Source organism: Centruroides sculpturatus, unplaced genomic scaffold, assembly GCF_000671375.1.
Source record: "Centruroides sculpturatus isolate CEXI.00-Female unplaced genomic scaffold, Cexi_2.0 scaffold171, whole genome shotgun sequence".
Taxonomy (NCBI): Eukaryota; Metazoa; Arthropoda; class Arachnida; order Scorpiones; family Buthidae; genus Centruroides; species Centruroides sculpturatus.
This window is the reverse complement of record NW_019384470.1, coordinates 123,863-132,149: the sequence shown is the minus strand read 5'-3', so window position 1 is coordinate 132,149 and position 8,287 is coordinate 123,863.

Genomic DNA, 8,287 nt, shown 5'->3' with positions numbered 1-8,287 from the left:
TAAAACGCCCTGTATATCCTGGTACTCGATTGTCAACAACGACATCTTTGTCAAATGAGCGTTTGTATTCTTGCCTTAGTGTTCGCCGTAATATTCAGCATCGTCAGAAGAGTAAAATTAAATACAAAAATTAAACTAAGAAATTCCAACTACTTTTGCCAAAATCAGCTGTTTTCTATCATTACTTATACAGAAAGTGCCACAATGATTATAACAGTAATTACCACATCATGGCTACAATTGTTGAATGTATTTTTCTTTTATCACGATTTGAAGAAAAGAGAATTATTCAAGCTGGAAGCACTTATTTGCAGCGTTGAAATTGGAATATGGATGACTGTAATGAGTGGAGGGTTAATATACCTCTGTTTCTTTATTGTCTTGATTATTGTTACGTTATCGACGGCCTTCCAGAACATATCAAAAGAACTCTACGTAATGACAAAAGATAATGCGAATTTAAAATTGGAATTGGAAGAAATAATGGCACAGCACCATGAAATTTGGTCATACACCAATCAACTCAACGGACCATTCAATTATGTATTAACGATTTTCTACGCTGCTTTATTAACAGAAACGTGTCTACTTTATTTTATTGCCATCTACTCAAAAGTGAAATTCGCATTGAAACTCTTTATTTTAATGATTTGTGCTGTAACAACTATTGTATGTATCTTATTTGGATTCCTGATGGCTGTTTTTACGTCAAAAGTAAGAGTTTTCTTAAAATGAAAATAAGTTAATTTATGGATTTAATCAAATGTTTCGCTTTGTTTTTCTCTTTCAGATGCAAACATCCTTTCAAGATATAAGAAGATTTGCTAATTCCGATTTCAGATTAGAACAGAAATTAAAGGTAGATTATTATAAATTTGTTCTTTTTATATTAATAAATGTTAATTTTTGTAAATTTTATTTAATAATGACAATCAGTTATTGTACAGATGTTGAATTTTATGAAGAGATTTGGTAAAGTGTCTCTGTGCTTATCCATGAATGATTACTTCAACGTTACCAAGAAATTTCCGATTAAAGTATATTTAACTACGTTTTATAATATTAATTATGGAAACATTATATTGATATAGGCCTATATAATTTTTGAAATTTTTCAGATGGCAAGATCGCTTCATTCTGTATTTTCTGGACTTCTGAACCTCAGAACAGCTTCGAAACCTAAAAATTGATATATTTGTTTTATAAATTTTAACTTTAAAATAAATACATTTATTAACCAAATCGAAGACAACTCTGCCCAAGAGGGATGGCCATTTATTTTGCATTCCAGACTATGAGAAGTAAAACGTCTATGTGTCACCGATTTCTTTTAATTTTAATTGGATGTCTGTGTATTTTAAAGGACTTTTTTACCTCTGGCGGCATGGGAAGGAAGGCCTGTCCCTATGAATGTGTATGTGGATAGTCTGGAATGCAGAATAAATATACCTATATGATCCGTTTTTCGCGAAATTTGATTGGTTGGCAGATTACCATTTCATATTCGGCTGCGAATAGTACAGATTCTTACAGTTAACATTAAAAAAAATACGATGTCTTTAACTTTTTAAGATATATCCTCAATTAACGTGTACTTTACCAATGAGACTGTGCCATTTCGTACCGTCCGAGTATGGCGATAACAGTGACAATGGTTGGCTAAACTAAACAAACTCTTATATGGTTTTCGTTTTAATTTTTATTATATTATGATGTTTGATTTATATAAATGCAAAAATTACCTTGTGTATGGGTTCTTTATTCGTTTACTGTACACAATTTAAATTTTTTTTTTAAATATGTTAGATTGGTCACTCGGTGAGACGAACCTTTGTAAATATAAATGAAATACTATAATATAATATAATAGAAGAATTAGAAGTAAAAAATAATCTAATAATCTTAACCTTTATTAATATATTTCGCCCGGGCATGTACTAGTATCCATTATTTTAGATTGAAAATAAGTTAAAAGTTTTTAATTATTTATAAATGAATAATTTTTTTCCTTACGCAACGTTTTTTTCTTCGCCTGATTCGAAGAATAAAATAGCACGTTTATCATTTGTTTACCGTACTGTGAACGTTGTTCAACACGTTATATGTTAAATGAAATGGAATGCAGCGAGTGTGGTATAAAATATTGTCATAGACAAAGTTTAAACAGTACGATGTGATATACAGTATAATACTTGTGTTTTCTGTTCATAATTATAAATACTCTGTTCGAAATTATTAGTTACAGTGAAAATATATTAAATTTATGGGTAGGAGTCTTGCGTATAAATAAATTTTTAAAATAAAATATTAATACTGTAACATAATCAGATAAAAATATGAATAAAATAAAGCATACGGGGTCTAAAAATTTGAGAGAAGAGCTATTATTATCAGTAATTGAACGTTATGTATTATGCACAAGTATATATTTAAAAAAAACATTATTGTTTAAAAAAATTAATTGTAAAGTTATTACTTACATGACATACTCAACCATAATATTGTCTGCATAACATTATTTTGAAAAGGAGACTTAGAATAGTTATAGAGAAAAAACAGGTTCAAGACTCTAACCTCCTTTCACTCATAGCCAATTATTGGCGAAGGAAATGTAATATTAAATATTATTAAGGGTTAAAAGCGACATATTATTCCATTAAATGTGATTATTTTAAAATTAAAATTTATAAAAGAAATATATAAATTTTTCGGTCTTGTAGCTGTTCTGAGATACAGAAGACCAAAAAAATACAGAATAAAGAGATCTCGCCATCTGAAAATTTTCAAAATTAAATATATTAATACAAAATCTTCATAATTTACATTATAAAATGTAGTTAAGTATACTTTAATTGAANGCCGCTTCACCAACTTTTCTCATCTTTTTCCAATATTTTGCTAATTACAATTTAATATTAGATTAAATTGTAACATAACATTATACTACAATGATAATCGCTTGACCAGCAGCTGCTGATTTATATATAGAACAGAAAGACAAAAAAACGTTACAATGTAATTTATATAATGTTGTTTATGACGTATTTTAAACCATCTCCTAAATTGTTTCCACTTTTATTGGAATACGGCGCCGCGACTGGGCGATCTGCCGAACGGGAGATGCGTTTTTAAAGGAGTTTGCCAGGGGGAAACATATTCAGTGTTACTCGTGATCGGGCAACAGACTTCAATACTGACGGTTCTAGTTTAATTTATATAGATTATTTAATGTTATCTTTTTTAAAAGTACTTTATACGCTTTGATCAGTATGTTCTGTTAATAAATATCCGATTTGCGAATGGAAACTAAAATACAAATAATTATGACATTTCGGCTTCTGTAATGCCCTGTACGATAAAATTAGTTAAAAAATAATGCAATATACGGCAATTAAAAAAGTTAAATATTTCACTTTTTCTACTTTATTTTTTTCACTAGAAACAAAATTATTGACTACTATAGTTTTAATTAATTAAATTTATAATACAGTTCAATATTAAATAATACAGTTCAATGATAAAGCGTCACGTATAACTCCGCTGTTTCCTTCGTGTAGATTTCGAATTTGCTCGTATCGATTTCGTAGCCGATGCCAGCGCTTGTAATATAACCAAAAATCGTTCTATTAGGTTCTTGTTAACACCGGTTATCTCTGCAATAAGAGTGGCATTCGAAAAAAATCTTGCCAAATTACTGTCGTTGGTGTTTCCACCACCTTGCTTGGGAGTATCCAGAAGTAAACCAGTTTCTGTTCTAAATCTATTAATATTTTTCTTTCTTGTTGATACTGACTCTTTCTCTTTGGTCTCGCGCACTTGCCATTTTTTAATATCCGTTCGATACGCTATGCGAAGAATGCATTCCATGAATCTTATGTGACAAGGAAGAGTCGATAGACCAAATGAAAAAGTTTCTTTATTACATTGCCTCATTTTAATATTAGGTAGATCGTTCATTTAGCTGGATGGGACATCCCAAAAAGAATTTTTGGGACGTCCCATTATTTGTTTTTGTGGTGTTTTACAGCTTGCACTACTTTGTGGCAAATCGACATTTCCGATAATTGCCTAATCATTGCGCCATAAGCGATTTTTGGTTGAAAAATGTTTGATATTTCGATTACGTTTCTTCCATGTTTGATGGAAAAAGAACAAGTAATTCGACGTAACTCATTTTCCGCTAACTCGACTACGATTTGTTAAACTGAACTTTTTCTAATGTAGTCTACGATAATATTTTTTACTTCGAATGACCTGCTTATCATTTTATCTTTTTCTCATAGTTTTTCAAAAAGTTCACTCCCGCTGACTACGAGCCATCGCCCTGTAAAAGAAAAAATGGTTATACGTCAAAATCCGCGCCTTTCCGCACACAAATATCTGTTAGACATAATTATAAAATTTTCAAAAATCTGAAGAAAATTAAATTAAAACGTACAAAGACATACGAAAAAAGATGCAAAAGGTTTAAGGTTCTACTTATTTAAAATTAAATGAAAAAATCCCTTGGGTTTGCGATTGTTTTATATAAAATCCCTCCGTTGACTATTATTAATGAAATATACATATTAAAATACATACTTCAGCGATTACTATTCATCTTAATATTGGATAAAAACACTTAAAACAGCCAGCGAAACAACTATTCAAAATAAGTCCGAACACGACACTAACGTTATGACTCCGACCAGATATAAAACTGATGCTTTTTATTTGTTGCTTAGCAAAGCCACGGGTCGTATTTTAAAAATCATCGGTAGCAATTGACTCACTGGAATGTTTTTTATTAATACATAAATATGCAAGGGTCATTATCAGTTTTGCACTTTTTTACTTTTGTCCTTCTAGAATCGTCCCAGGACCCACTGTGTGGCGGGCGCGTTTTCTGATAAGTTATTTTTCTGCGAAAAATTCGTTGAACTTTGAAGACATCATTAATAGATATAATTTTTNTTAATAATGACAATCAGTTATTGTACAGATGTTGAATTTTATGAAGAGATTTGGTAAAGTGTCTCTGTGCTTATCCATGAATGATTACTTCAACGTTACCAAGAAATTTCCGATTAAAGTATATTTAACTACGTTTTATAATATTAATTATGGAAACATTATATTGATATAGGCCTATATAATTTTTGAAATTTTTCAGATGGCAAGATCGCTTCATTCTGTATTTTCTGGACTTCTGAACCTCAGAACAGCTTCGAAACCTAAAAATTGATATATTTGTTTTATAAATTTTAACTTTAAAATAAATACATTTATTAACCAAATCGAAGACAACTCTGCCCAAGAGGGATGGCCATTTATTTTGCATTCCAGACTATGAGAAGTAAAACGTCTATGTGTCACCGATTTCTTTTAATTTTAATTGGATGTCTGTGTATTTTAAAGGACTTTTTTACCTCTGGCGGCATGGGAAGGAAGGCCTGTCCCTATGAATGTGTATGTGGATAGTCTGGAATGCAGAATAAATATACCTATATGATCCGTTTTTCGCGAAATTTGATTGGTTGGCAGATTACCATTTCATATTCGGCTGCGAATAGTACAGATTCTTACAGTTAACATTAAAAAAAATACGATGTCTTTAACTTTTTAAGATATATCCTCAATTAACGTGTACTTTACCAATGAGACTGTGCCATTTCGTACCGTCCGAGTATGGCGATAACAGTGACAATGGTTGGCTAAACTAAACAAACTCTTATATGGTTTTCGTTTTAATTTTTATTATATTATGATGTTTGATTTATATAAATGCAAAAATTACCTTGTGTATGGGTTCTTTATTCGTTTACTGTACACAATTTAAATTTTTTTTTTAAATATGTTAGATTGGTCACTCGGTGAGACGAACCTTTGTAAATATAAATGAAATACTATAATATAATATAATAGAAGAATTAGAAGTAAAAAATAATCTAATAATCTTAACCTTTATTAATATATTTCGCCCGGGCATGTACTAGTATCCATTATTTTAGATTGAAAATAAGTTAAAAGTTTTTAATTATTTATAAATGAATAATTTTTTTCCTTACGCAACGTTTTTTTCTTCGCCTGATTCGAAGAATAAAATAGCACGTTTATCATTTGTTTACCGTACTGTGAACGTTGTTCAACACGTTATATGTTAAATGAAATGGAATGCAGCGAGTGTGGTATAAAATATTGTCATAGACAAAGTTTAAACAGTACGATGTGATATACAGTATAATACTTGTGTTTTCTGTTCATAATTATAAATACTCTGTTCGAAATTATTAGTTACAGTGAAAATATATTAAATTTATGGGTAGGAGTCTTGCGTATAAATAAATTTTTAAAATAAAATATTAATACTGTAACATAATCAGATAAAAATATGAATAAAATAAAGCATACGGGGTCTAAAAATTTGAGAGAAGAGCTATTATTATCAGTAATTGAACGTTATGTATTATGCACAAGTATATATTTAAAAAAAACATTATTGTTTAAAAAAATTAATTGTAAAGTTATTACTTACATGACATACTCAACCATAATATTGTCTGCATAACATTATTTTGAAAAGGAGACTTAGAATAGTTATAGAGAAAAAACAGGTTCAAGACTCTAACCTCCTTTCACTCATAGCCAATTATTGGCGAAGGAAATGTAATATTAAATATTATTAAGGGTTAAAAGCGACATATTATTCCATTAAATGTGATTATTTTAAAATTAAAATTTATAAAAGAAATATATAAATTTTTCGGTCTTGTAGCTGTTCTGAGATACAGAAGACCAAAAAAATACAGAATAAAGAGATCTCGCCATCTGAAAATTTTCAAAATTAAATATATTAATACAAAATCTTCATAATTTACATTATAAAATGTAGTTAAGTATACTTTAATCGAAAATTTCTTGGTAACGTTGAAGTAATTATTCATGGATAAACATAGAGACACTTTACCAAATCTCTTCATAAAATTAACATCTGTACAATAATTTATTGTCATTACTTTATGTTCATTTCACAAAAAACTAATATTTATTTATTAAAAAACAAATTTAAAACATTTTACTTTTAATTTCTGTTCTAAACTGAAATCGCAATCAACAAATCTTCTTATATCTTGAAAAAATGTTTGCATCTGAAAGAGAAAAACAAAGCAAAACGTTTGATTAAATTAAATTATTTTCATTTTAATAAGATTTCTTACGTTTGAGGTAAAAACAGACGCCGAGAATCCAACTAAAATACATAAAACAGTTGTTGCAGCACAAGTCAGAAAAATAAAGACTTTCAATGCAAATTACACTTTTAAGAAAATAGCAATAAAATAAAATAGACACGTTTCTGCTAATAGTGCAGCATACAAAATCGTTAATACATAATTGAATGCACCATTCACTTGATTGGTGTATGTCCAAATTTCATGGTGTTGTGCCATAATTTCTTCCACTTCAAGTTCCAAGTTTGGGTTATCCTTTCTTAGTAAATACAGTTCTTCTGATACTTTCTGGAATGATTTTGATACAGTAACAATAATCATGAAAAAAAATCAAATAGAATAAACCTGCACTGAGAAAAATCATCCATATTCCAGTGTCGATGCTACAGAAAAGTGCTTCGAGTTTAAATAATTCTTTCTTTTTTAAATCGTGATAAAAGAAAAATACATTCGAGAACTGAAGGCATAATGTAATAATTATTGTTATTATCATTGTGGCACTTTCTGTGCAATTAATGATAGAAAACAACTGATTTTGGCATAAGTAATTCGAATTTTTTACTTTAATTTTTGTGTTTACTTTTACTCTTCTGACGATGCTGAATGTTACGGCAAACGCTAAGGCAGGGGTGTCCAACCCGCGGCCCGCGGGCCGCATGCGGCCTAAGGCAAGTTCCAATGCGGCCCAATAAACGTGTAAACAAAATTGACAAATGTTTTAATATTTTTATTATTTATTTATTTCAACGGCATAAACTCAAAAAAAGTTTCACAAAGCCTTAAACATTTATTCATATTTTATTTTTGATTGAAAAGAAAATATTTTTAAATACTTGAATACTTGGAGATGTGTGAATGAGGAAGAATTACTAAATAAAGTTAGAGTGTGACTCAAAGGATTATAGACCCAAATTTGGAAAAAGGAGAGAAAGGACAAAAAATAAAATGTAGTGAGAAAGGTTAAATAGATTTTCTGTTATGCAAATATTGACCATTAATTTTCAAATCTTTCTCACTTGTTTATCTTTTGTTTTTTCTCTTCTTTTCCCTTTATAATCCTTTGAGTCACAACTCCAGCT